Source organism: Heterodontus francisci, chromosome 8 (assembly GCF_036365525.1).
Source record: "Heterodontus francisci isolate sHetFra1 chromosome 8, sHetFra1.hap1, whole genome shotgun sequence".
NCBI lineage: Eukaryota > Metazoa > Chordata > Chondrichthyes > Heterodontiformes > Heterodontidae > Heterodontus > Heterodontus francisci.
In genome coordinates, this window is record NC_090378.1 from 87555140 (window position 1) to 87579730 (window position 24591).

A 24591-nucleotide genomic window follows, 5' to 3' on the forward strand; every position below is an offset into this window, starting at 1 on the left:
CAAATTTTGACACCGAGCCACATAAAAAAAGAGTATTGGGATAGGTGGCCAAAAGCTTGGTCAAGGAGATAGGTTTTAAGGAGTATCTTAAAGGAGGAGGGAGAGGTAGATAGTCGGAGAACTTAGGGTCTCGGCAGCTGAAGGCATGGCCGTTAATGGAGGAGCAGCAAATCCTTTTATGCCAGGCTGTACGACGTGAAGCCCATGGACAACACGGCCTCCCAGTCCCTCCTGTCATCTAGCACGGAGGTCTTAGGTGACAGCAGGCGGGAGAGTCTGGACAAACCTCTAACTCTGGATGAGATGACAAAGGCTGTCAGGTCCTTCGAGTCGAATAAAACTCCCAGAAGCAACAGCTTACTAGTTGAATTGTATTAGACTCTATGGGACTGGATCAGCCCAGACCTGCTGGAAGTGTATGAGAGTATGATTCTGGCCGGCAGCATGTCAGAATCCATGAGGAAAGGCATCATCACCCTCATCTACAAGTGGAAGGGGAAGAGGGCGGAAATCAGAAATTGGCGGCCCATTTCACTGCTTAATGTAGATCACAAGATTCTGTCCAAAGTCATCGCCAGTCGAGTCAAGTCTGCTCTGGAGATGGTGATCCACCCCGATCAGACCTGTACTGTACCCGGCAGGAAGATCTCTGATAGTCTCGCGCTACTCAGGGATACGATCACCTATGTACGGGACGGGGAGGTGAACACCTGCCTCATCAGCTTGGACCAGGAGAAGGCTTTTGACAGGATATCACACACCTACATGATGGACGTGCTTTCCAAAATGGGGTTTGGGGAGGGAATCTGCAATTGGATCCAACTGCTCTACACAAACATCAGTACTGCAGTCTCAATCAATGGGTGGGAATCAGAAAGTTTTCTGATCAAATCTGGAGTCAGGCAGGGCTGTCCTCTCTCCCCTGTCTTGTTTGTTTGCTGTATCGAACATTTTGCTGAGTCCATTAGGAAGGATGTGGGCATAAGAGGGGTGACAATCCCAGGCAGTGGAGGCACTCAGGTCAAAGCCACCCTGTACATAGACGACGTCGCTGTCTACTGCTCAGATCCGCTGTTCGTTTGCTGGCTGATGAGCATCTGTGATCAGTTCGAACTGGCCTTGGGAGCCAAAGTAAATCGCAGCAAGAGCGGGGCCATGTTCTTTGGAAACTGGGCTGACGGATCCTTTTTTCCCTTCACCATCAGGTCAGCCTACCTGAAGGTGCTGGGGATATGGTTCAGAGGGGCCGGGGTGCGTGTCAAAACCTGGAAGGAGCAGGTAGCCAGGGTACATCATAAACTGAGCATGTGGGAGCAGTGTTCTCTCTCCATTGTGGGTAAGAACCTGGTCATCAGGTGCGAGGCACTCACGTTGTTGCTGTACTTGGCCCATACCCCACTTCTGCGCCGTGGCGGTCACCCGAGCTATTTTCCGCTTTATCTGGAGATCCAAAATGGACCGGGTCCGGAGGGACACGATGTTTGAAACCTCTGGATAAAGGGGGAAAAAATGTTCCCAACGTCACCCTCATCCTGATGGCCACCTTTGTGTGCAGCTGCAACAAGCTGTGCATAGAGCCCCAGTAAGCAAACACCAAGTGTCACTACGTGCTGAGATTCTATCTCTCCCAGGTGTTGTGAAGGATGAGTCTGGTCACATTGCCATGGAACGTTCCATCCAGTTGGACCTTGCCGTACCACCTATCCTTCGTGGAACATTTTCTGCAGAAAAAAAACCATCAGGCAGTGGTCTGCACGGAATGTCCTCAAGGCCCTACGGGAAAAGGAGATGGTGGATCCTGTCGGATGGTTCCCCGAGCAGACTGCCAAAGTCAATTGGCAGAATGCCTCATCACCAGAACTTTCAAACAAGCACCAAGATGTAACTTGGCTGGTGATGAGAAGGGCCCTCCCCGTCAGATCCTTCCTGCACGCCTGGAATCTCACAGCCTCTGCATGTTGCCCTCGAGGTGGCTGCGATGGGGAAGAGACAGTTGCCTACCTCCTTCTGGAATGTGTCTTTGCAAAGCAGGTATGGAAAGAGATGCAGTGGTTTGTGTCGAGGTTCATCCTGAGCAGCTCTGTAACACAGGAATCTGTGCTCTACGGGTTCCCAGGGACATTACCAAGATAAGTATCAACTGCTGCTGGAGGACCATCAACTCGGTGAAAGACGCTCTTTGGTCCGCCCGAAACTTGCTGGTCTTCCAGAGCAATGAGTTGTCCACAACTGAGTGTTGCAGACTGGTACATTCCAAGGTCCAGGACTACGTGCTGAGGGACGCACTAAAGCTTGGGACAGACGCCGCAAAGGCTCAATGGGGAAAGGCCACTGTGTAAGGTCTTCCCGCCATAGTGAACTGAGGGGCTGCAACCTGTGTAAAACCCCTCGAGCTGTATGCACCAAAATATGGTTTTGCTGTGTAATGCAAATGTACATTGCATGTAAAATGGAATGGAAGTGTTGTGAGGCAACTCACATTCTGTATTGAAGAAAACTAGAATGTCAACTTGGAACTGCTTTGTAATGTATTTTTTTTTACAGATTTTGATGAATAAAGTATATTTTTGGAAAAAAAAACTTAATGGTGCAGCAATGACAATTGGGGTTAGGCAGAAAGCCGTAATTGAAGGAGTGCTGAGACGTTGGAGGGTTGCAGGGCTGGAGGAGGTAACAGAAGGGCAAGGGCACGGAGGGATTTGAAAGCAAGCATGAGAATATTTCCAGACCAGGAGCCAATTTAAGTCAATGAGTACAGGGGCAATGACTGAATGGGACTTGGTACAAGTTAAGATACAGGCAGGAGAGATTTGAATGAGCTCAAGTTTACGGAGGGTGTGAGGCTGGCGAGGAGAGCATTGGAAAACTTAAGTCAAGAGATATTAGAGTGCATTGCACATGCTTCCTGTCAGCGTCATGCAAGATAAATTCTTATATCCACATTTATAATGGAAACTGTCTATGTAAATTTGTCACACTGTAATTACACCCTTCTGCTAGAGGAACTATTGCAGTACTATCATTCGCCGGAGGGTGTAACTATTACACAACAAGCTTCTTCTTCTTCTTCTTCTTTGGCCTCCTTGTCTCGAGAGACAATGGGTAAGCGCCTGGAGGTGGTCAGTGGTTTGTGCAGCAGCGCCTGGAGTGGCTATAAAGGCCAATTCTAGAGTGACAGACTCTTCCACGGGTGCTGCAGATAAAATTGGTTGTCGGGGCTAACAAGCTAACATACACAATTTTCATTGCAAACATTGAAGTAGAAAGTTATAATGGCAGTATAAAAGTAAGGACAGAATGTGTGACTTTAAAATGGGACTGAATTACTGTACACCCTGATCGAATTACCCTCACCCTCTAATCTCACTTCTCCTGAAGACTACTCTTAGTCTCGACACCCTGTGTACAATGCCATGGGAGATTGAGAAATTTGATGCAGAAATTTCAATGGCCATGTTAAAATCAGTCTGCTTCAGATTGACATCTTCAACTGTACTTGTGCTGGTTTACAAAAGGGAAGTTTAAGACTACCACAATCTTATTAAATTCATGCGGACATAAAGCAACAAACTGATATATTTTTTAAAATTACATTAAATAGCTTCTCCATTTTTAATTGGATCCATGGAATTGAAGTTCCAAATAATTACATGCCTAAAAATACTATTTAAACAGGTTTTCTTAGGGAAAAAAACCATACTCCTAAACCTTAATTTACAGCTTAATTCTTCGTTTAGTTTGATTGTCTGCACCACAGATATTTGTCAGAACTGCATACTGTGTTGGCCGTCCAGCTGTTTAATGGTCCCTGAGGGGCTTCTGGCCACTTGGGAACAGTGTATTATTTCAAGAATAGTACAAATGTTGCTCCCTGCTGACACAGAATTAGGCTCACTTGTCTAAGTTGCTGGCACAGCTAGAATAAATGAATTCTCGTGCCACTGAGTAGCAGAAAGCTCCAGTTTCCGACTATGCTTATTATAGTGCCCAAGCTCTGAATCACATACAAATATGATCTCATGCGAATCCACTCCAAGAGATTTCGAAAGTTTTAAAATTACCCCTTCTACACAAATATCTGTCTACTAAAACACATCTTCACACTTTTTGGATTACTGTTACTTCTGTATTTCCCTCTTGTCCATAGCAGCAAAAATCCTGACATGCATTCTCCTGAATCATCTACTTCCTGTGACTGGGAAATCCTCCCAGAGACACAGTGTGGCTTTAGACCTTCCAGAGGAACCTCTGCCACGGTCTTTGTTGCCCAACAAATCCGGGAAAAATGTCCAGAACAACACCAGGAACTCTTCATTGTTTCGTAGACCTGACCAAAGCATCTGACTCAGCAAATCACGAGGCTCTGGATTGTGCTCCAAAGATTTGGATGTCCAAGAAACTTCATCACAATCCTGCAATTGCTCCATGATGATATGATTGCAACTGTCTTCAGTGGGAGATTTGAAACAGACGCCTTCAAAATCCGGACCGTGGTTAAGCAAGACTATGTGATAGCCCCCATACTATTTACAGTGTACCTGACAGTGGCTATTCACCTCGTGAAAGATCAACTGCCCTGAGTATTATGGTGTGAGTATTAAATGCAGCCTAGATGCAAAACTCTTTAACCTCAGTCACCTCTGTGCCAAAACTAAACTGACCACCATAGACATACATGATCTACAGTTTGCGGATGACTGCAGTGTTTTGCCCACTCTGCACCAGATTTGCAAACTGCTTTCGATCTCTTCAATTCTGCATACAAGAGACTTGGCCTGTCCTTGACTGTTGCCAAAACAAAACTCATGTCAACCCCCACATCTGGTCAGCCAAATATTCCACCTCCCATATATGTTGAAGGAGAGACTTTGGAATATGTTAAGCACTTCCCATACCTTGACAGCCACCTCTCTCAAAAGGCCACCACTGTCGAGGAGATCCAATACTGGATCAGCTGCACCAGCTCAGCCTTCTACAAACTACGGTGGCAAGTGTTTGACAACAAAGACCACCACAAGTCAACAAAAGTCCTAGTGTGCAGAGCAGTTGTTGTCACCACACTCCTGTACTGCAGTGAGACCTGGACTGTGTATCAGCGACACACAAGAGCACTAGAGAAATTCCATCAGCAATGCCTCCGCCACATCCTCCGGACTCAATGGGAAGACCGTCGAACAAACACTAGTGTCCTTCTTGAAGCCAGCTGCAGAAGCATTCAGGCAAAACTCCTGCAAAACCAACTTCGATGGACCAGACACTGTGTCCAGATGGCCGGAAACCATCTCCCTCACCAGGTCCTATTTTCTCAACACTCAAATGGCCAGCGTTAGGGGGGAGGACAAAGAAAATGCTTCAAAGACACTCTGAAGTTCTCTTTGGAGTGCGGCAGCATTGATATTGATGACTGGGAGGAGCTTGCTACAAATCATTCAAAATGGCGACAACTTGTCCATCAAGTTGCATCATGCTTTTGAGTCCAAACACCTTAATGATGAGGCAGAGCGGCAGCAGAGAAAGAAAGAAAAGGAAGCAAACCATACACTCCGGATCCCACGACCTGTTGGGACGTCCTGCCCCATGGTCCAAAGATCTGCGGGTCGAGAATCAGCCTGTTCAATCACCTGAAGACCCCATGGCAGAAACTAGTGACCTTGAGGAGACAACATCCTCAAATCGAGGGACAGCTGACGACTTCTGTATGAAGTAATACGACCTTAAAGCATATACTCAGGAGAAGGTTACACTGCGCGCTTAATATTATTTAAATGCAGTTGAGAGAGGAAGAAAGACTTGGCATTTATATAGCGCCTTTCACAATGTGCAATCACTGGGCTGAATTTAGTGAGGCCATTGACAGTGGGAATAAAGGCATGGGGGGACCGAAGAATAGTGTTGGACAAGTCTGCCCGGAAATCCAATGTCATGACATCAACTGTAGAACAATTAGATTAAATGCATGAGTGTGTAATTGATTGCAATTCATTGGGGGGCTTGGGGCTAAGTGGATGATGGGCGGCTGTCACGCGCCTTCGGATCGCCAGCCATTGAAAGCTTGTGGCACCGAGGTGAGAACTCAGAGCCACGATGGCTAGGCAGCCATGACTAGCATCGCATAAGGGAAGGGGAGAGCAAAGGACATTGTCAGCCTACAATACTGTGTATTCTGCATGGGTGGACTGGGTCTCGGCTGATCTGCATGGGTGGACTGGGTCTCGGCTGATCTGCATGGGTGGGCTGGGTTTCGGCTGGTCTGCAAAGGCGGGCTTGGTCCTGGGTGGCAGTACCAGGTGCCCATACTGCTGGGTGAGAGGGCTGACTCTCATCAAGGGTGATCACTGAAGCCATGAGTGAGAAAGCCAAGAGGAGCAGCAAAGGGAAAGCTGCCAAGGCATGTTCGTTTCTGCAAGGGCAGCGCTCTAGAGGCCCACTGATCACCTGGCATGGTTCTCATACATCCTGTCTTTTGGACCCCCTGTGGTGTGATGCAGCACTTCCGACGAGGGCCAGGAGGCAGCTGCACCAGCCCGTGAAGCTCTATGACGAGAGCAACAGCAGCCGGCCAAGAACAAGAACATAAGAAATAGGAGCAGGAGTAGACCATATGGCCCATCAAGCCTGCTCTGCCATTCAATATGATCATGGCTGATGTTAGGATTCAAATCCACTTTCCCATCTCCCTTGATTCCCTGAGAGACCAAAAATCTGTCTATCCCAGTCTTAACTGTATTCAACGATGGAGCATCCACAACCCTCTGAGGTAGAGAATTCCAAAGATTCACAACCCTTTGAGTGGTAATTTCTCCTCATCTCAGTCCTAAATGATCGGCCCCTTATCCTGAGACTGCTGCCCCATGTTTTAGATTCCAAGACCAGCAGAAACAATCTTTCAGTGTCTACCCAATCCATTCAGGGAAGAAGCTGGCATTGTGCTAATATAATTGAGCTAATAATCCCAGAGGCCCAGGCCAATGCCCAGGGGACACAGGTTCAAATCCCAACATGGCAGCTCGTGGAATTTAAATTCAATTAATAAGTTCAATTATTTTTTTAAAAATCTGGAATTGAAAGCTCATCTCAGTAATAATGCCATGAAACTATTGATTGTTGTAAAAACCCATCTGGTTCTCTAATCTCCTTTAGGGAAGGAAATCTGCTGTCCTTACCTGGTCTGGCCTACATGTGACTCCAGACTCACAGCGATGTGGTTGACTCTTAACTGCCCTCTGAAATGGCCTAGCAAGCCATTCAGTTGTCAAGGACAATTAGAGATGGGCAACAAATGCTGGTCTTGCCAGCGACGCCAACATCCCATGAAAGAATTTTTAAAAAGCCCCTTCAGAATCTTGTATCTTTCAATGAGATTGTCTCTCGTTCTTCTAAACTCCAAAGAATATAGGTACAATTTACTCAGCCTCTCATCATAGGCAACCCCTCATCCCGGGGACCAATTTAATGAACTTTTGCTGTACTGCCTCCAATGCAAGCATATCCTTTCTTAAATGTGGAGATCAAAACTGCATACAGTACTCCAGATGTGGTCTTACCAAAACCCTGTACAATTGTTGCAAGACTTCTTTATTCCTGTACTCCAATTCCCTTGCAATAAAGGCCAACATGTCATTTGCCTTGCTAATTGCTTGCTGTACCTGCATGCTAACTTTTTGCACGACAAAAAGGGACCAGCAGCACTAGAGGGTGCACAAAACTCAACTCAACCACCTCCAAATGTCTGACTGGCATGCTCAGTGAAGACTATGGCTCTCCAGAGAGGCCATGATAGACTTATGCGACATGCTGCAGGACAAGTTGCGACCTATGGGATTCAGTGTTCACCCTATGTCCTTGGTGTTGAAGACCACATTGGCACTTAACCTTTACGTGTCTGGATCATTCCAAGGATCCACTGGGGACATGTGTGGTGTCTCCCAGGCTGCAGCCCACCGCTGCATCAAGGAGGTGAGCAATGCCTCGTTCAAGCAGACCGGTGACTATGTGCACTACTGGATCAATGCTGACAGTCAGGCTGAGAGAGCCAGTGGATTCAGGGCCATCACTGGATTCCCCCAGGTGCAAGGTGGGATAGATTGCACGCATGTGGTCATCAAGGCTCCCACAGATCAGCCAGCCACCTTCATCAACAGGAAGTGCTTTTATTCCATCATCATTCAACTGTTCTGTCACCACCACAAACGCTTCCTGCAGCTTTGTGCCCGCTTCTTGGGAAGCAGCCACAATGCCTACATACTTTGACAGTCCCAGATGCAGTAGCTTTTCCGGCCCCCCGCTTGCCTTCAGGGATGGATTCTTGGGGACAAGGGGTACCCATTGAATACATGGCTACTGAGGCCTGTGAGGAATCCTCACATTGCAGCAAAGAAGAGATGCAACACCTGCAATCATCGAGCTGGCCATTGGGCTGCTGCAGATGAGATTAAGATGCCTAGATCAATCCAGTGAAGCCCTGTAGAATGCCCCAGCGAGAGTCCCACGTATTGTGGTGGTCTGCTGTGCTCTGCACAATCCAGCACTGCAGATGGGGGAGGTCTTGCATGACAAGGACATGATTGAATGCTATTCTCCCACCGATGAGGAAGACACAGAGGAGGGTGATGAACAGGCAGCACTGAATGTTGAACCCCTTGCACCAGACGCCAGGCATATTGAGCGAAAGGCCAAGGGGCAAGAGACAATCACATACTTCCCTGGTTCCAGCCACCATGATGGCCTCTCAGCTGCTTGGGGCTTCACAAGGAAGTTGGATGGCCACTTGAAGGTTCAAGTGGGGGAGTGGGACTGACTAGATAGCTCTGTGGACAGCCAGCAGGGACTCGATGCTTCTTCTGTGCCATAAATGACTCTATGTCCCTAAAACAAGTAGCAAATTTCAAACTCCCGTGTGTGCCTATGTGCTTTTCTTAATATGTTCGAGTGCTTCTATGAGGTACAACCCTGGCGCTAGCTGCTGGGCTGGAGGCTGACTGCTGATCACGCTGCCCTTTGCCCTGTGATGACTTCTGTGGCCGTCCTCCAGAGGGCTCCGGCTGCCTGAGGGTTTCCTGCATAGGTGCAGGATTCTCCTCAGGCATCACAGCGACAGGAGCTGGGCTCACTTGGGGAGGGACTGAGGAGCCCATGTCCACACTCAGAGCACCCTGAGGGCAGCCTCCAGCCGTGCAGGTCAGCCTCTCCTCATCCCTTTCAAGGCTTACATAAACCTCCCTGCTGACCAGAGAAGGAGAAGAAGCTGGAGAAGACGCCAAGGACCTCGTCCTTCTCTCGCCTTGTTACTGCTGCTTTGAACTCATAGTCAAGGCAATGGTGTGCAGGTCTGTGCGCATCTGTGGGATCTGGCTCTCCATGAGGCTTGCCAACCATAGAAACATAGAAAATAGCAGGAGTAGGCCATTCGGCCCTTCAAGCCTGTTCCACCATTCAAAAAAGATCATGGCTGATCGTCTAATTCAGTACCCTGTACCCACTTCCTTCCCATATCCCTTGATCCCTTTGGCATTAAGAAATATATCTATCTCCTTCTTGAATATATTTAATGATTTGTCCTCCACTGCCTTCTGCAGTAGAGAATTCCATAGCTTCACCATCCTCTGAGTGAAGAAATTTCTCCTCATCTCGGTTCTAAATGGCATAACATGTATCCTGAGACTATGACCCCTGGTTCTGGACTCCCCAGCCATCAGGAACATCTGCCCTGCATCTAGCCTGTTAGAATTTTATAGGTTTTTATGAGATCCCCTTTCATTCTTCTAAACTCTAGTGAATATAGGCCTAGTCGACCCAATCTCTCCTCATATGTCAATCCTGCCATCCCAGGATTCAGCCTAGTAAATCTTCTCCATGGCAAGAACATAAGAACATCCTTCCTCAGATAAAGAGACCAAAACTGCACACAATACACCAGGTGGAGGAAGACATATGCTCACATGCCTGAGACATGGCAGCACTTGTGGCATGGATGGACTCCTCCTTCATCCGCTCATGGCTGCACATGGCCTCTGGCATCTCTGACAGATGTCGCCTTACCTCTCTCTGCAACTCCAGCATGCCCTGTGCTGTCAACGCCAGAGGCTCGTCATCATCCTGGGGCTCAGCATGGGCCTGGCCACCCACACTCCTCCGACTGTCAGTGGCCTTGGCTGTCTCAGTCTCAGCCAGCTGCTTGGGCAAGTGTGTGGTGCTCTCACCAGATTGTGACCCTGATTTTACAGCCGAGTGGAAACCCACCAAGGTGAAAGTATCTGCACTGATGGAAGGTGCAGTAGAGTCATGGGACGGTGCCTCCTCTGAGTGCTTCTCCTCCTCAGAGGTTGGATTATGTCCCCCTTCTGGTTGAGTCTCCTGCAGATGCTGGCCTGCATGAGAGGACACAAACATGTGTGGGTTAGGTTGTGCAGATCTCGTCATGCCAACCATGCATGATTTGGGTCTCCACAAATGAACTGTATGTCGATGGAAGACAATCCTCACTCTCATGCATGGATATGGAGCAGCCGACCTGGGTCCCTGCTAAATTCTTGTGCCTCCTCCTCAGCTGTGGTGAGAGGTCAAAGATCTGGAATGCCTCCGCTAGTCTGCGATGTCTCCCTCCTGTTATGAGCCCTCTTGTCCTGCAAGTGGAAAGAGGGAGATAGCCACACTTCGCAGAGAGATCAACATGACAGTTCTGTTAGTGGCAGCCCCTCGTTCCCTACTGGGGGTATTCTATATAGCTCATCCTCCCCTCAGCTCTCGAGAGTTCATTGGGGATGAGATTTGAAAGAGGATGGCCTGTGGCCAAGATGCAGCCATGCATCTGTCAGGATGAGGTGATGCCTATCCTCCTTTGCCAGAGCCTTTGTGGTTCCTTCCTCCCCATGTCCCACTTCCTCCTGCATAGCCACACGCAATCCCAAAAAAGAAAAGAGGTATGGAGCAGTCACCTTGGCAGAACGAAGGAGATCGTTGACCCTCTTGCAGCACCGCACTCATGTTCGGGGGGAAGCGGGTGCGGAGGGGGGAGTGGGTGACGCCAGGGCTGCTGACCTCCTCTGTGATCTCCATGCAGGTTTGGTCAGGTGGGAGGGCCTCTTCTTGCTGTCGCTGGGGAAGAGGACCTCCAGTCTTTCCCTTGTAGCCTGGAGGAGAATCTCCAGGGAGGCATCACTAAACCATGGGGCCGCTAGCCTCTTCCATCCTGTGGTGTCCTGCTCCAGGGGATGGTGGGGGGTTGGGGGGGGGTGGTGTCCATGAGTCACTCTGGCAATGGCTTCACCAGAGAGCACTGCTAATGAGTCTAAGTCAGCAATGAAAGCAAGGCTGGCAGGGCTTTACATATGGTGCCAGAACCTACTCCAGAGTGATCTGACACCATATTCGGCACCTCAAATCTCATCCCCATCCCGTAACTGGCTGGGCCCTACGCCTCCCTTATGTAAAGTGACCGCCCACACACATGATGAGTGGGGGACAGTGCCACTTCTGGGTCTGCCACTGGTACCCACGACGGGCTCATTAAATTCAGCCCACTTTTGTAATCTGAGGAAATGTGGCAGTTACCTCATAGCAAGCTCCCGAAAACAACAGATAATCTGATTTATGCAATGTTGGTTGAGGGATAAATATTAGACAGAACACCAGGGATAACTCCCCTGTTCTTCTTCAAAATAGTGCTGTGAGAAAGCAGATGGGGCTCAGTTTAACTTCTCATCTGAAAGACAGCACCTCCAACAGTGCAGCACTCCCTCAGCACTACACTTATGTGTCCTTCTATATTTGTGCTCAAGTCTCTGGATTGGGACTTGAAACCACAATCTTCTGATTCAGAAACAAGTGTGTTGCCACTGAAATATGGCTGACACCTTAAGATACACGCTTAATTTTACTAATGGTGAACATACATGTAAATATATAGTAACGACAGCTATGATAATTTTCTTTACTACATTTCGTGACTATGACAATGCAGATCGTAGGGCCAAAGAGAATTTCATTCAGTTCAATATGTCCACAATTGGTATTTGTGAATTGGAAAGTCCGACCCTTATTCCATCAGGGTCTGTATGTATCTCCTTCAATATCCATGAAAAGCATACACAGCGTACGACAAATTGATGGTTATTCACTGCAATAAATGAGATGCAAGCATTCACTCCCTCCTCCAGGTCAACCTAATACCATACTCTGCCATTGGCATTACAATGGAAAATAGTGACCTTGTATATTCCAAGGATCCATTTCTCTCCTCCTGCACACAGTTATTCATGGCGAGAGGTGTCATTGTGTAAAGAGCTTTTCATATTTTTCACCCTCTCTGTTCTTACAGGTTTTGCTGAATCACACATCAAAGCCTGGCAGAGACAGACCTACTCCCAAACCTTTGTCAATGACACTTTTCATCTGGTTGGCCAAAGACTTGCAATAGAAGCCACTCATGACTTGCAGTCCCATTTTCCTTTTCTCACTGTAGGAAATCCCCACAGCTGACAATAGGAATTGTGGATGCAAATCGAGATCTTAACATTCCATGCTATCCACAATACACTGTACCACATGCTGCCCTCAACTAATTTTTGAAGAATAATTCAGGGTAAGTGTTGCTGTGGCATTAGTAGTTACCTTAAATAGGGTCCTAGTCACTTACTCCTTGCTATGATAAGGGAAAGATTTCTGATCCATCTTGAGTTGGGCAATGATTTTTCAAAGATCTGCCAGTGAATCAAGACACCAATTCATAAATTGTTTAGAACTATGATAACGTAGAAATAATGAATTCTACTTGCATTGCGTTGGGGAAGTGAGAATAGCAGGGTTGAAGGACTCGGCAGATCACCTTGTCTATCATATTAAAATGATACAGGCATGACTCACTCATCATTACTCACTTAATACTTGGCGAACCTCAAACTGCAATGGAATCTCACATTCAATAACACAATGCTTCTTCCCAGTCTCTGATCATCATACTGTGTCTATAATAAGCATTCCGGCACATTTCATAATAGAATACAACAGGGAACTGATGAAAGCGCAGGGATCACAGCTGTGCATTTCAATCATTTTGAACTTCCCCTTTTCCAGCCCTGTTACAATGGAAATGCTCATTATATGCATTCACAAATAGCATATAAGCACTTTTAGATATAAGTTTTTATGACATATTACCACCTGTTCTCTTTACCTAAAAGGTGTAATGCTAAATGTTCCAGAATATTAGGGAATAGAACTAATACCCTGAATAGTCAAATCCATAGCAATTCAATATTTCACAACTGTTGTAAGTGCAATAACCTGCTGTAACAAGAAGTCCCAGTGATAGCATTATGGAAACAGGCAAAAGAGACACGCCTGTGAAGTGTAAACTTAAAAGATTTTTGGAAGTGGCTTTGAACTTCTGTTACAATCAAGGTGCAGTGCCAGCGATACACTTGCTCCACACAGGTATAATTGAAGACATGAGATTTGTTTCGGCCTAACTTATACTGCATGATTTACTAATGTAAATCAGGAACAAGACATCACTACACATCCCTCACATGCAAGACAACCCAAATGATCTAATGCACTTCCTGCAAACTCATTCTAACAGTGTCTATCAGTAGATTCTAACAAATAAAGGAAAGACCTTCTGAATCCTGAAAAGGTTATCAAATATCCAACTGACTAAATATGAATGTCAAAAAGTAGAAAAGTATACTAAGCATGAGTAACTGGCAGAATTCAAAATCCTCATGGTTTTCAATGCTAAATTCCACAAAATAGACCAAATTGCTCAAGTATTTATTACCCACTATTTTCTTTTCAGTCAGATGAATGTATAAAATTATAAATAACATTTGTAACATAATGTACAAAATGGCACAATTCTGAAACAAAAGCACAAAAAATAACCATTGCATTGGCTCCTAAATGTTAGATAGAAATGCTTTCAAGAACTTTTTCCACTGCTTGTAGTCTCTGGCCTGGTGTTGGAAATAGCACCTGGGCCTTTGTGCTGGGAATTCTGAATGGCTGAATAAATCTTTTGGGCTGAATTTTACCAGACCCTCGATGTGGGGGGTCATGACTGGGGGCCCATAAAATACTTGTGGGAGCGGCCCGACGCCAAGAAGGCCTCGCTGCATTTTACTGGCCATGGTGAGGCCTCGTTGCGGCACCAGGGGCCCAGACCGCACACCATCCTATGCAGATTTCGAAAGCTAGCTTGGCGGCAGGGCCATCATTTAAATATTACAATTAATTTTTTTTAAATGCATATCAACTTACCTAGTCCTGACGGCCATCCCACGCCAATATTACGGCCGCCCACTGTAACTTGCACACCTTCGGAACTCCCTTCCGAGGCGAGACACTGGGGAGGGGCGAGGATTGAAATTATCAGGGCGGGAGTGGAGGGGGCAGGGAAAACATTTTTTATTGGCTGTGGGGATGGTGCGAAGGGGTTGAAGGGCAAACGCGATGAGGTTGGGGGGAATGTTCAGGGTGGGATTAAAGTTAATATTACTGATAAAGGCCAATAAAAAAACATTGGGGGGCTTGGGAAAGGGCCTCCAGCTTTTAGTTGTTTTTTCAAACAAAAACCAAAGTGATGTAACTTGAAAAATGCTCATTTTTGTTAAGGCTTGAAGCCCTTTAAAAATGGCGCTGCGCCTGCGCGATGGTGCCAGACACCACTGCCGGGGCAGGAGCGGACGCCCCTTTCTATGTCACTGGGGGAGGCCGCTCTGCCCCCTTCTTTAAATGAGCCCCCACACAAAATATCGCGGGGGCTCAGCGGCAGTGTTTTCGCGCCTGAAGGCCATCGACTTTAAAGCGTCCGCCCTGATGTGCGGTGCACTAATAAAATTCAACCCAAATGTATGTGGTGTATCACAGGAGCTGTAGTTTTTAGTCTTTTCCTGTGGAATGTCACCATGACCATCATGTGACAAAAGATGTAGGAGTCCCAGCTCCTATGAAAAATAGAGAGTGAGAAATGGATCTATAATCAGAATTGTAATTTTGACTTTGTTGCTGTGGAACTACAATAAACAGTGACAACGCAAACAGAAAATTTGCAAACATCTGTGAGGCATGGGTGGCTGGAAAAAAAAGTAAATAATCAAAAATAAAGACTTTTTTTTCTAGTGTTCTGTATAATGTTCTCAGTATTTGGGACACTTACATACACAGGGTGCATTATAGCATTAAACATTTGATAGACTGCAAGTTTACATATCCAGCCCCAAGTATAAAAGAGGCAGGCACTCCAACTGTGAATGCCCCCAAGAGTGAGAGAGAACGTAGCAATCTATTTCAAAACTCAAAAGATACAAATATTGCCACCTCACCTGAGAAAACAGATGGATAAACTGTAGAACTACCATGAACAGTCATATTCAGCTCTCCCATGTTGTAGCACAGGACTTTGTGTATCTTTAAACTCTCACCCCCAGACTAACTGCATAGATACCACCTCCAAAAGGTCTTGCCCACCCTCTTTCCCTGTATCCATCTGTCTCTCACTAACAAGTTGTTGAGTACAGCAAGGAAAACGAGAAAGGTTGGTGTCCAGGGACACCAGATGGTCATTTGATCATCAAGGGCTGTGGTCACTGGGCAGTCTCCCAAGTGATTCCTCTAGAGCTTTGTGGACACTAAGAGGATGCATTATGAGGGAGCTTCATGATCTCCCTGACAGTTCTAATAAACTTGAAAGAGTGATAGTCCATTGTTCCTTCAGTCTCTATCTCTTACAGAGACATGCTTGAATCAAAGCATCAACAAAAAATATTAGTGGTAAAATTTACAGGGTCAATTTTAACCGAGTGGGATTCAGGATAACTGCATAATGCACTCGCTGACCCAGAATTCAGGCCCGGGATATTTTAACTCTCGGGTTTTATTTAAATTTGACTGGTGGCTTTCCCACCCGATTAGATCAGGATCAGTCCATCGTGTCTATTCAGTCCATCGTGTCTGTGCCGTAGCCCTGTAGGTATGGCACTTCCAATGCATATCCAAGTACTTTTTAAATGGATTGAGGGTTTCTGCCTCTACCATCCTGTCAGTCTGTGAGTTCCAGACACCCACCACCCTCTGGGTGAGATATTCTCCTCAAATCCCCTCTAATCCTTCTGCCAATTACTTTAAATGTATTCCTTCTGGTATTGACTTCTCTGCTTCAGCAAAAACAATTTCAGCCTATCCAACCTTTCCTCATAGCTAAATTCTCAGATCCTGGCAATATCCTTGTAAATCTCTTCTGTACGTTCTCTAGTGTGATCACATCTTTTCTGTAATGTGATTAGAACTGTACACATTACCCTAGTTTTGGCCTAACTAGTGTTTTATACAGTTCTAGCATAACTTCCCAGCTCTTATATTCTGTGTGTAACTTGCAGCTGATTTCTCAAGCCCTAATTAAAATGAGAGTGTATTTGTTACAGGGAGGTTGCATTCACTTTACAACAAGAACAACTTGCATTTATAAAGCAACTTTGATATAGTTAAATGTCCTACAGACATTGCTGTCTCTTAGGACATCAGTCATCGGAAAAATGCTGGAATCCATCATTAAGGAGGTTGTAACAGGGCACTTAGAAAATCATAAAATGATTAGGCAGAGTCAACATGGTTTAATTAAAGGGATATCAGAAGCTAAGGTGGGGCCAGCAGATGTGGTATATTTGGATTTTCAAACAGCATTCGACATGGTGCCACACAGAAGGCTGTTGAAGATTAGGGCTGGTTGGAGGATGGGGGTAATATATTAGCATGAATAGAGAATTGGTTAAAGGACAGAAAAAATAGAGTAGGAATAAATGGGTTAATTTCAGGTGGACAGGCTGTTACTAGTAGGGTGCAGCAAGGATCAGTGCTGGGGTCACAGCTATTTACAATCTATATTGATGACGTCGATCAAGAGATTGAGTGTAATGTATCCAGGTTTGCTGACGATGCAAATCTAGGTGGGAATGTAATCTGTAAGGAGGACACCAAGAGGCTGCACAGAATGCTTGGAATTCTCAACCCCAGAGAGTTGGGTGCTCAGTTGTTCAGTATAAGGTTGAAATCAATAGATTTTTGGACTCTAACGGAATCGAAGGAAGAGGGGATCAAGTGAAACAGTGGAGTTGAGATCAGTCATGATCTTATTGAATGGCAGAGCAGGCTTGAGGGGCCATATGGACAAATCTTGCTCCTATTTCTTATGTTCTTACATTGCAAATTGTAAGTGCAGTAGGAAGCAAACCTCTGAGGTTTCCTGAGGCCTCCCTGGGATCCTGGTCCAAGAAGTGAGGGCAAGGAGTGAAGTTCTCTTTCTCACCAATTGAAGGAAGATACAACAACTGGACATTCAGCAGGTCTGGAGAGAGGTTGCTGAGATCATCAGCTCCAGCAGCATCATCCCAGGACCCACATTCAATGCAGGAATAAATTCAATGATCTAACAAAAGCAGAAAGAATGGGTACATCTCTTCATTTCTCTATCTTACTCTCTAACTCCTGACAACAGTCCTTTCCCTCCTCCCCAAGCACTCTGAACAATCCTTCACCATCCAACACAAGGACATACTATTGCACCTCTCACCTCTTGCTTGTTGCCTTCATAGCAGCCACCAACAGCATTCTCTTCTCAAATGGTTGCAACTGCAGGACAAGAAATTCCTTTGATGATTCCTTCCTCACTTAACACTCCAGCTACTTGCTCTCCATTCAACGCCTGCCCATCCTCACTGCAATTTACTTCTTCTCCTGCCCAACATATACACAACAAGCAGAATCCTTACACATGTACATTCTTCTTCTCAGTAGACAATTACTAACCTTTTCCCTCCCTTTTTCCAAAAGAAGAAAGAGACAACACAAGAGAAAGGAGTGTCACGTCAATGTGCTTTGTTGAATGATAATTTTCTTTAATCCACTGACTGGAGATCTGAATATATATTTTTTAAGAAACTTAAAAAGGAACAGATAAAAGATGACTTTGCTATCAGCTTAAGATGGCAATCTAATTTGCAACACTGTATCCTACATTGCAAAGCCTGTGAAGTGGAAATGAAATGGCTGTTCATCCTAGCAAGAACCAAGACCCAGGAAGTTCAAGGGAACTGCCCGTTCTTTTTAGCAAGAAGAAATACACTGGCAACTACCATGTTTGAATCACTAGGTGACTGTCATGTGACAAGCACCCCCCCACCCGCCAACAACCCTTCTGTGGTTTTAAGCTGGTGTTTTCTCTGTAGCAGCAAGGAGAAGCATCTAGATTCTGATGCGTGCAGACCCAAAAAAGGGGGGTGGGGATCTCTCTCTCTTTCACTCTCCATTCCAGCTTGCACGCTACAAACCCTGTCTGTTGACTGACCACTTTGCATACTCCGGCTACAATCAGAAACCCCTTTGGAGGAAATCATCTGCAGCACTGAATCACCAAACTCCACAGATTGTATATTCTTTTTTCTAAGGACTCTAACTCGATCAATCTACCTTTCCCCACTCTGTAGCCTATTTGTGTGTGTGTGAACCTCTAGGGTGTCTGAGCATATGAAAGTTGGCACATAGTTTATTATTTTAATTAGTTTGGTTTAAGTGCAATAAAGTTAACCTCTTTCTTTGTTAAACTCAAGAAAACCTGCTTCTTGTTATGATCATAGCAAGTAAGTAATCAAACACCTACTGAATTGGCCAGTATATCCACTTTAAAAAAAATTAAACCTGTTGTGGTCAAACAAGAAAAGGGAAGCCCTTCAACTCCTCCTGACCTGACCATAACAGGAGTAAGAGTAGGGAGGCAAGGTGGGTACACTCAGTGTAATGATTCTGTCTGAGCTGCGGCAGCAAGCTGTCGAGATCAGATCAGATTGGAGATTGAGAGGCTGGGGTTTATGTGAAAAAGATCTCTACTTGTACCTGTACCCCTTCATGCATCTCAAAAAAATACAGTCAGTATGAGAACATCAAGCTGCATTGTGGCACCATCATCTGCTGCTGTGCAGCCTATCAGTGCCAGACTAACTCTTGTTCTTCTATCTGCTCCCAGCAGTAAGAGTATCCAGACGAAGACACCCCAGAAAAGAACAATGGGAGTCAATGCTACCAGCTTTTACAGCTTTGATGGAAGCTCAAATGGCCATCCATTCGGCCTCTGGACTTCAACTTGGATGACTGGAGATGGAGGCTTTCAAGGTCACTCATCCTCTGCAGTATGCTCTGCTGCACTTCAGTGGGACTGGTGACCCTCAGCCCCACAGGAGTGGCATTGGTGCAATGAACTGTCAGCATGTCTGCTCCCACCTCTCACTGATACCAGTTATGGTGCCAGGAAGCCAGCTGGGCCAGACTGCCCCATCTGCAGCCAAGTCCTGCAGTTTGCAGCTGGACCCCCACAGGTTCAAGCACCCAGATGATAACAGCATCTCAAGGGCGGCACAGTGGCGCAGTGGTTAGCACCGCAGCCTCACAGCTCCAGCGACCCGGGTTCAATTCTGGGTACTGCCTGTGTGGAGTTTGCAAGTTTTCCCTGTGTCTGCGTGGGTTTCCTCCGGTTTCCTTCCACATGCCAAAGACTTGCAGGTTGATAGGTAAATTGGCCATTATAAATTGCCCTTAGTATAGGGAAATATAGGGAGAGGTGGGGATGTGGTAGGAATATGGAATTAGTGTAGGATTAGTATAAATGGGTGGTTGATGGTTGGCACAGACTCGGTGGGCCGAAGGGCCTGTTTCAGTGCTGTATCTCTAAATAAATAAAGGTCCCAACATAAGCAACAGCAGTATTCCACCAGCTTTGCTGAAACCACTCTGGGGGAGCACCTCATAGGAGTAGCTGAGGTAGTAAGCTTTATTTTAAGAAGGCCACAGTGAGTTGATACTTGGGTGAGAAATGAATTGAAAGCAATTATTGTATTTGGCATTAAGTTGATCACCTTTATTACACAGAATGCTTCACAGTCTTCTGTGAGGCACTTTATCAAAGGCTGTTTGAAACTCCAGATATATAAGAACTACTGCACTAGTATCATCTGCCAATTTGCAACCTCTTCAATAAGCAGCCAATAAATTATTTTTGAGATGTAGTGGCTGCTGCTAATTAGGCAAATAGAGCAGCTAAGTGGCACATGGCAAAACCCCAAAAACAGAATTGAGATCAATGTATTGCTGCTATTGGCTGAGAAGTAAATATTGTTCAAGTCTCTGGGACAATTCCCTTACTCTTCTTGGAATCAGAGAATGATTGCAGCACTGAAGAAGGCCATTCAGTCTTTCAAGTGCATGCAGGCTCTCTGCAAGAGCAATTGAGATCATCCCACACTGGACCTTTCCCCATAGCCCTCCAATTTTTTTCCTTTCAGTTGCTTATCCAACATCCTTTGGAAGCCACGACTGAATCTTCCTCTTCCACCCTCTCAGACAGTGTATTCCAGATTGTAATCACCACTGCTTATAACGTTTTTCTTCATGTCACCTTTGGTCCTTTTGCCAATCATTTTTGCCAGGAGTCTCCAGAAATTAAAGATTAAGATCTGGAACCTCCTTCCAGCAATTCTGAAGAAAAATCATAGGGACAAGTGTCATTTGGTCTGAGTAGGCAGATGGTGTCTCAGTTCAAACAACTCATTCAAAATGTTATCACTGGTTAGGCCTCGGTTGCTGTATTGTGGAAAATTCTGCAAATCACACTTCAGGAAAGATGTAAAGTACTTAGAAAGGGTACAGAGGAAATTTACCAGATGTTACCAGGAATGAGGGATGTCAGTTATAAGAAGTGGTTGGAAAAGTTAGAAATATTCGCCTTGAAATAAGGAAGATTAAGAGATGACCTAATAGAGGTTTTCAAGATAATGAGAGGTTTTTTAGGATAGAGAAAAAATATTCCATCTGGTGAGTGGGTCAATAGCAGAGGTCATACATTTAAAATCATTAGCAAAAGATCTATAGGGTAGAGACAAGGATTTTTTTTGCTAAGAGTTGTCAGGATGTGGAACACTCTACTTCAAAAGGTGGTGAAATCGGATTCCATAAATAATTTTTTCAGGACGTTGGACAGGTAGTTGAGGATGGGGAACTTACAGGATTATGGACAAAAAAGGGGATGTGGGAGTAAGCACAACTGCTCTTTCAAAGGGCCACCAAAGGCACAACAGGCTGAATGGCCTCCTTCTGCTCTATAAGTTTCCATGACGCTCTGAAAAGGTGGCACAACCCACATTACAGTGGTCCCTCAGTGCTGCACTGCAGGGTGTGTATCATCTCTTTTTCCTTCTTAGGTCCAGCAGGTTACATCTGTCTACCTGAAATTTCATCTGCGAGAACTGGATAGGTAGCAATCCTCTGGCAGCGAGCATAAATATAGCAATGGGGGAGGAATTAAATTGTCAAAGTTGGGGAGATGAACAAAACAGATTAAAAGAAAGGAAACTAATAGCAGAAAGGTGGGAAAAGAAGTGCTTTGAAGGATGGCCTTAATCTATTAAGGTACATATGTATGCATTATGTCTCCTGGTTGTTTTCTGCTTCCCATATGTTGGAAATAATCACACTTTAGACTTGGAAAGGCTTGAGTTCTTATCAGACTGCTTAAGGCTGCTGTCCTGTTACAGGACACATGACTCTACAGTACAGCCATGAATGTGCCCCATCCCCCCGGAACTTTCTTCTTTCTTTTCTTTCTTTCTTTCTTTTGGGCCTCCTTATCTCGAGAGACAATGGATACGCGCCTGGAGGTGGTCAGTGGTTTGTGAAGCAGCGCCTGGAGTGGCTATAAAGGCCAATTCTGGAGTGACAGGCTCTTCCACAGGTGCTGCAGAGAAATTTGTTTGTTGGGGCTGTTGCACAGTTGGCTCTCCCCTTGCGCCTCTGTCTTTTTTCCTGCCAACTACTAAGTCTCTTCGACTCGCCACAATTTAGCCCTGTCTTTATGGCTGCCCGCCAGCTCTGGCGAATGCTGGCAACTGACTCCCACGACTTGTGATCAATGTCACACGATTTCATGTCGCGTTTGCAGACGTCTTTATAACGGAGACATGGACGCTTACACATAACAATTAGTTCCTCGATAATTAATTCCTAGCACTTTACAGATGGTATAACAATATATAACAACATGAACACTGGATTTGTGACAATATGACAGCTCCCAATAGCCACAAGTTCTATGACGCATTAAGGATTATTGTGATTGTAACATACAAGGCTTTAGAGTGTTTTCAGAAAGGACAAACCAAATACAAGAGAAGTAGAGTAGCTCTGTGTAACAGAGGCACATGAAGGTAAAGGAAGTTGACGCATTGGTATGCGGAATCTTGTTAATGGGCTAGTTGGATTTTTGCAAAGAAAGAAACATTTTACTAAAGTCCCTTTCAGGCAACCCCCCCCCCCCACCCACCCCACACCCACCCCCACCTGCCAAGACTGAGGTACACATTATTTCACCACAAGAACATTAAAACTTAAAAAATTGTACGTGCCTGACTGGAAAAACATTTGCATAGTACCAGACAATGTTAAAACAAAGGGAACCAGTCCCTGCCCCAATACACAGAAGACACCTGGTCAAACCAATCAATCATGTGACCACCTGCTGGCCAACTAGGGGAGTTTTAAACTGGAAAAACAAATTTTGAACAGACAAAGCCTTGTGCTCATGGAGTAAAGATCTCTCCTGGAACTGAAGCAAGAATTGCAGCCTCTCCTGTCTGTTGCTTCCATCTCCTTCCCACAGAACTGAATCTTGTGAAAACACATGAAACTCAAAGAGAACCAGACTGTGATGCACCTTCAAGTCATAATCACACGGAGAGGAAGCAATGGGATCACAGTAGCAAAATTTGTCAAATTTTTATTACATAATTGAATATTAACAGCTTAGAAACATGAATCAATTCACATGTACCAGGATATGGTTACAATAAGACCAGGTGAAGATAATAATAAATCTCTCGACACCTTTCGCACCTGGTCGTAACAGTCCCAAAGAAAACTCCTCCAGTAAATGTACTTTCAACACGGTCAATAAACATTTATTGACAACTGAAGTGAGTCGTGCAGAAATCCAGCAATAAGACAAAGACATTTGCTCTTTAAGTTGAGGAAAATACAGTTTCATTACATTACTGAAGAGAGTTGAATGAACATGTTTTGCCAAAGACAATTTACAGTGCTCATCCCAGCCCACTGTTAACAGCTGGTCCTATCCGTAAAGCTGCATCTGTTGTGAAGCACAAGCAAAAGCAGAGACGATTTTAATGACAAAGCCCAGAAGTACTTATTTTATAAAGCCCAACCTCAGGCTTTGGTAAATGAAAACAATACTAACCGCGACAGTACACCTGTGCTGCTCTCATTTTGCAAAAGACCGTAAACTGCAACAATGCCTCTGTAAGTTTCAATGTATAGATAATGGTATTCAGCCTTTCAGGAGAAAAAAACATGATCTTGCATAAAGGAATGTAGCTGCGACCGCAATGAAGCAAGAATTAGTTGTACAATGGAGCCTAGGTACAATATTGATGAGCTGGGAACTTATTTTCCTATGATTGCAACCACCTTTCACTAGAAAGCTTGTGAGCAGGATGTCACTCAACAGAGTGCACACGTATAATGAAGAGGAAGGAGGATCTGGGAGATGAACAACAAACAGAAAATGGTGTAGACACTCAATCTGTCAGTCAGCATCTGTGGTGAGAACAGAAAGGCTCATGTATCAGGTGTGACCACCCATGCATCTTCTCCACCTCCCCCCCTCACTCCCCACCTCCCTAACCTTGCCTCAGAACTGGAAAACAATTACAGATGAATAGCATTTAAAAGGGGACAGAAAAGGCAAAAGAGAGAGAAAACATACACAGACAGGGAATTCAAAAGACCCAAGTGCTTAACTGGAAAACAGGAGATGGTTAATTGGCAGAAGTGATATTAACCATGAGACAATAGGGGAAGCATGTAAAAAAATACATTTTAAGAAACACAGATAAAGTGCGAATGGCTGAGACAGTGGGGGAAATGAAAACAAAAAAGCTGGAAAAACGCAACATAGTGCAGAAGCCTGAGGAGAAGAACTAGGTAGGCCAGCACCAAGGGTGCATGCTGCCCTGCTAGCATGATGTTCTGACATAGGGTTTCTACCCCAAGTGCCAGCTTGTATCTTCCTGTCCATTGCCCCAGAAACATGGATGCATGCATCCCACATCTCTAAAACCCCCTGTGTAAAGAAAGTGGAAGCTTTAGTTGAGCATGACATTATTAATGTGTGTACTAAGTCCAGAGACCTGCAAAGTGCTTGATATAAAGATATGGTGCTGCTCCTTGAGCTTGCTTGTACAAGGCCGAAGACAGAGCAGTCAGAGCAGGGTGGAATAGGAAATCGTACAGGTGAGCAACAGGAAGCTCAGGCTTGCACTTCTGGGCAGAACGGAGGTGCTCAGCAAAGCATTCACCTAATCTGTGCTGGACTCTCCAATGTGGAGGAACCCGCACCATGAGTAGTGGCTACAATATACTAAGGTGGGCGAGGTACACATAAATCACACTTTCACACAGAAGGTGCATTTGGGACTCAGGTGTGGACAGTGGTATGCGAGAAGGTGAATGGACAACTGTTGCATCTTCTGCGCTTGCACA

The 24591-nt window shown here is 45.4% G+C and overlaps 1 protein-coding gene across 5 annotated transcripts in view; it reads left to right on the top strand.

Annotated features, from left to right (window-relative positions):
* Positions 1-24591, top strand: part of LOC137373001 (uncharacterized) — a 236496-nt gene that overhangs the window by 144985 nt on the left and 66920 nt on the right. The window contains exon 6 of one of the 5 annotated variants that reach the window (XM_068037627.1): positions 4148-4837. The exons of the other annotated variants lie outside the window; for them this stretch is intronic. The gene's annotated coding sequence lies outside the window, so the exon portion shown is untranslated. Of the gene's footprint in view, positions 1-4147; positions 4838-24591 lie in introns of those variants that run through there. 5 annotated transcript variants of the gene reach the window in all.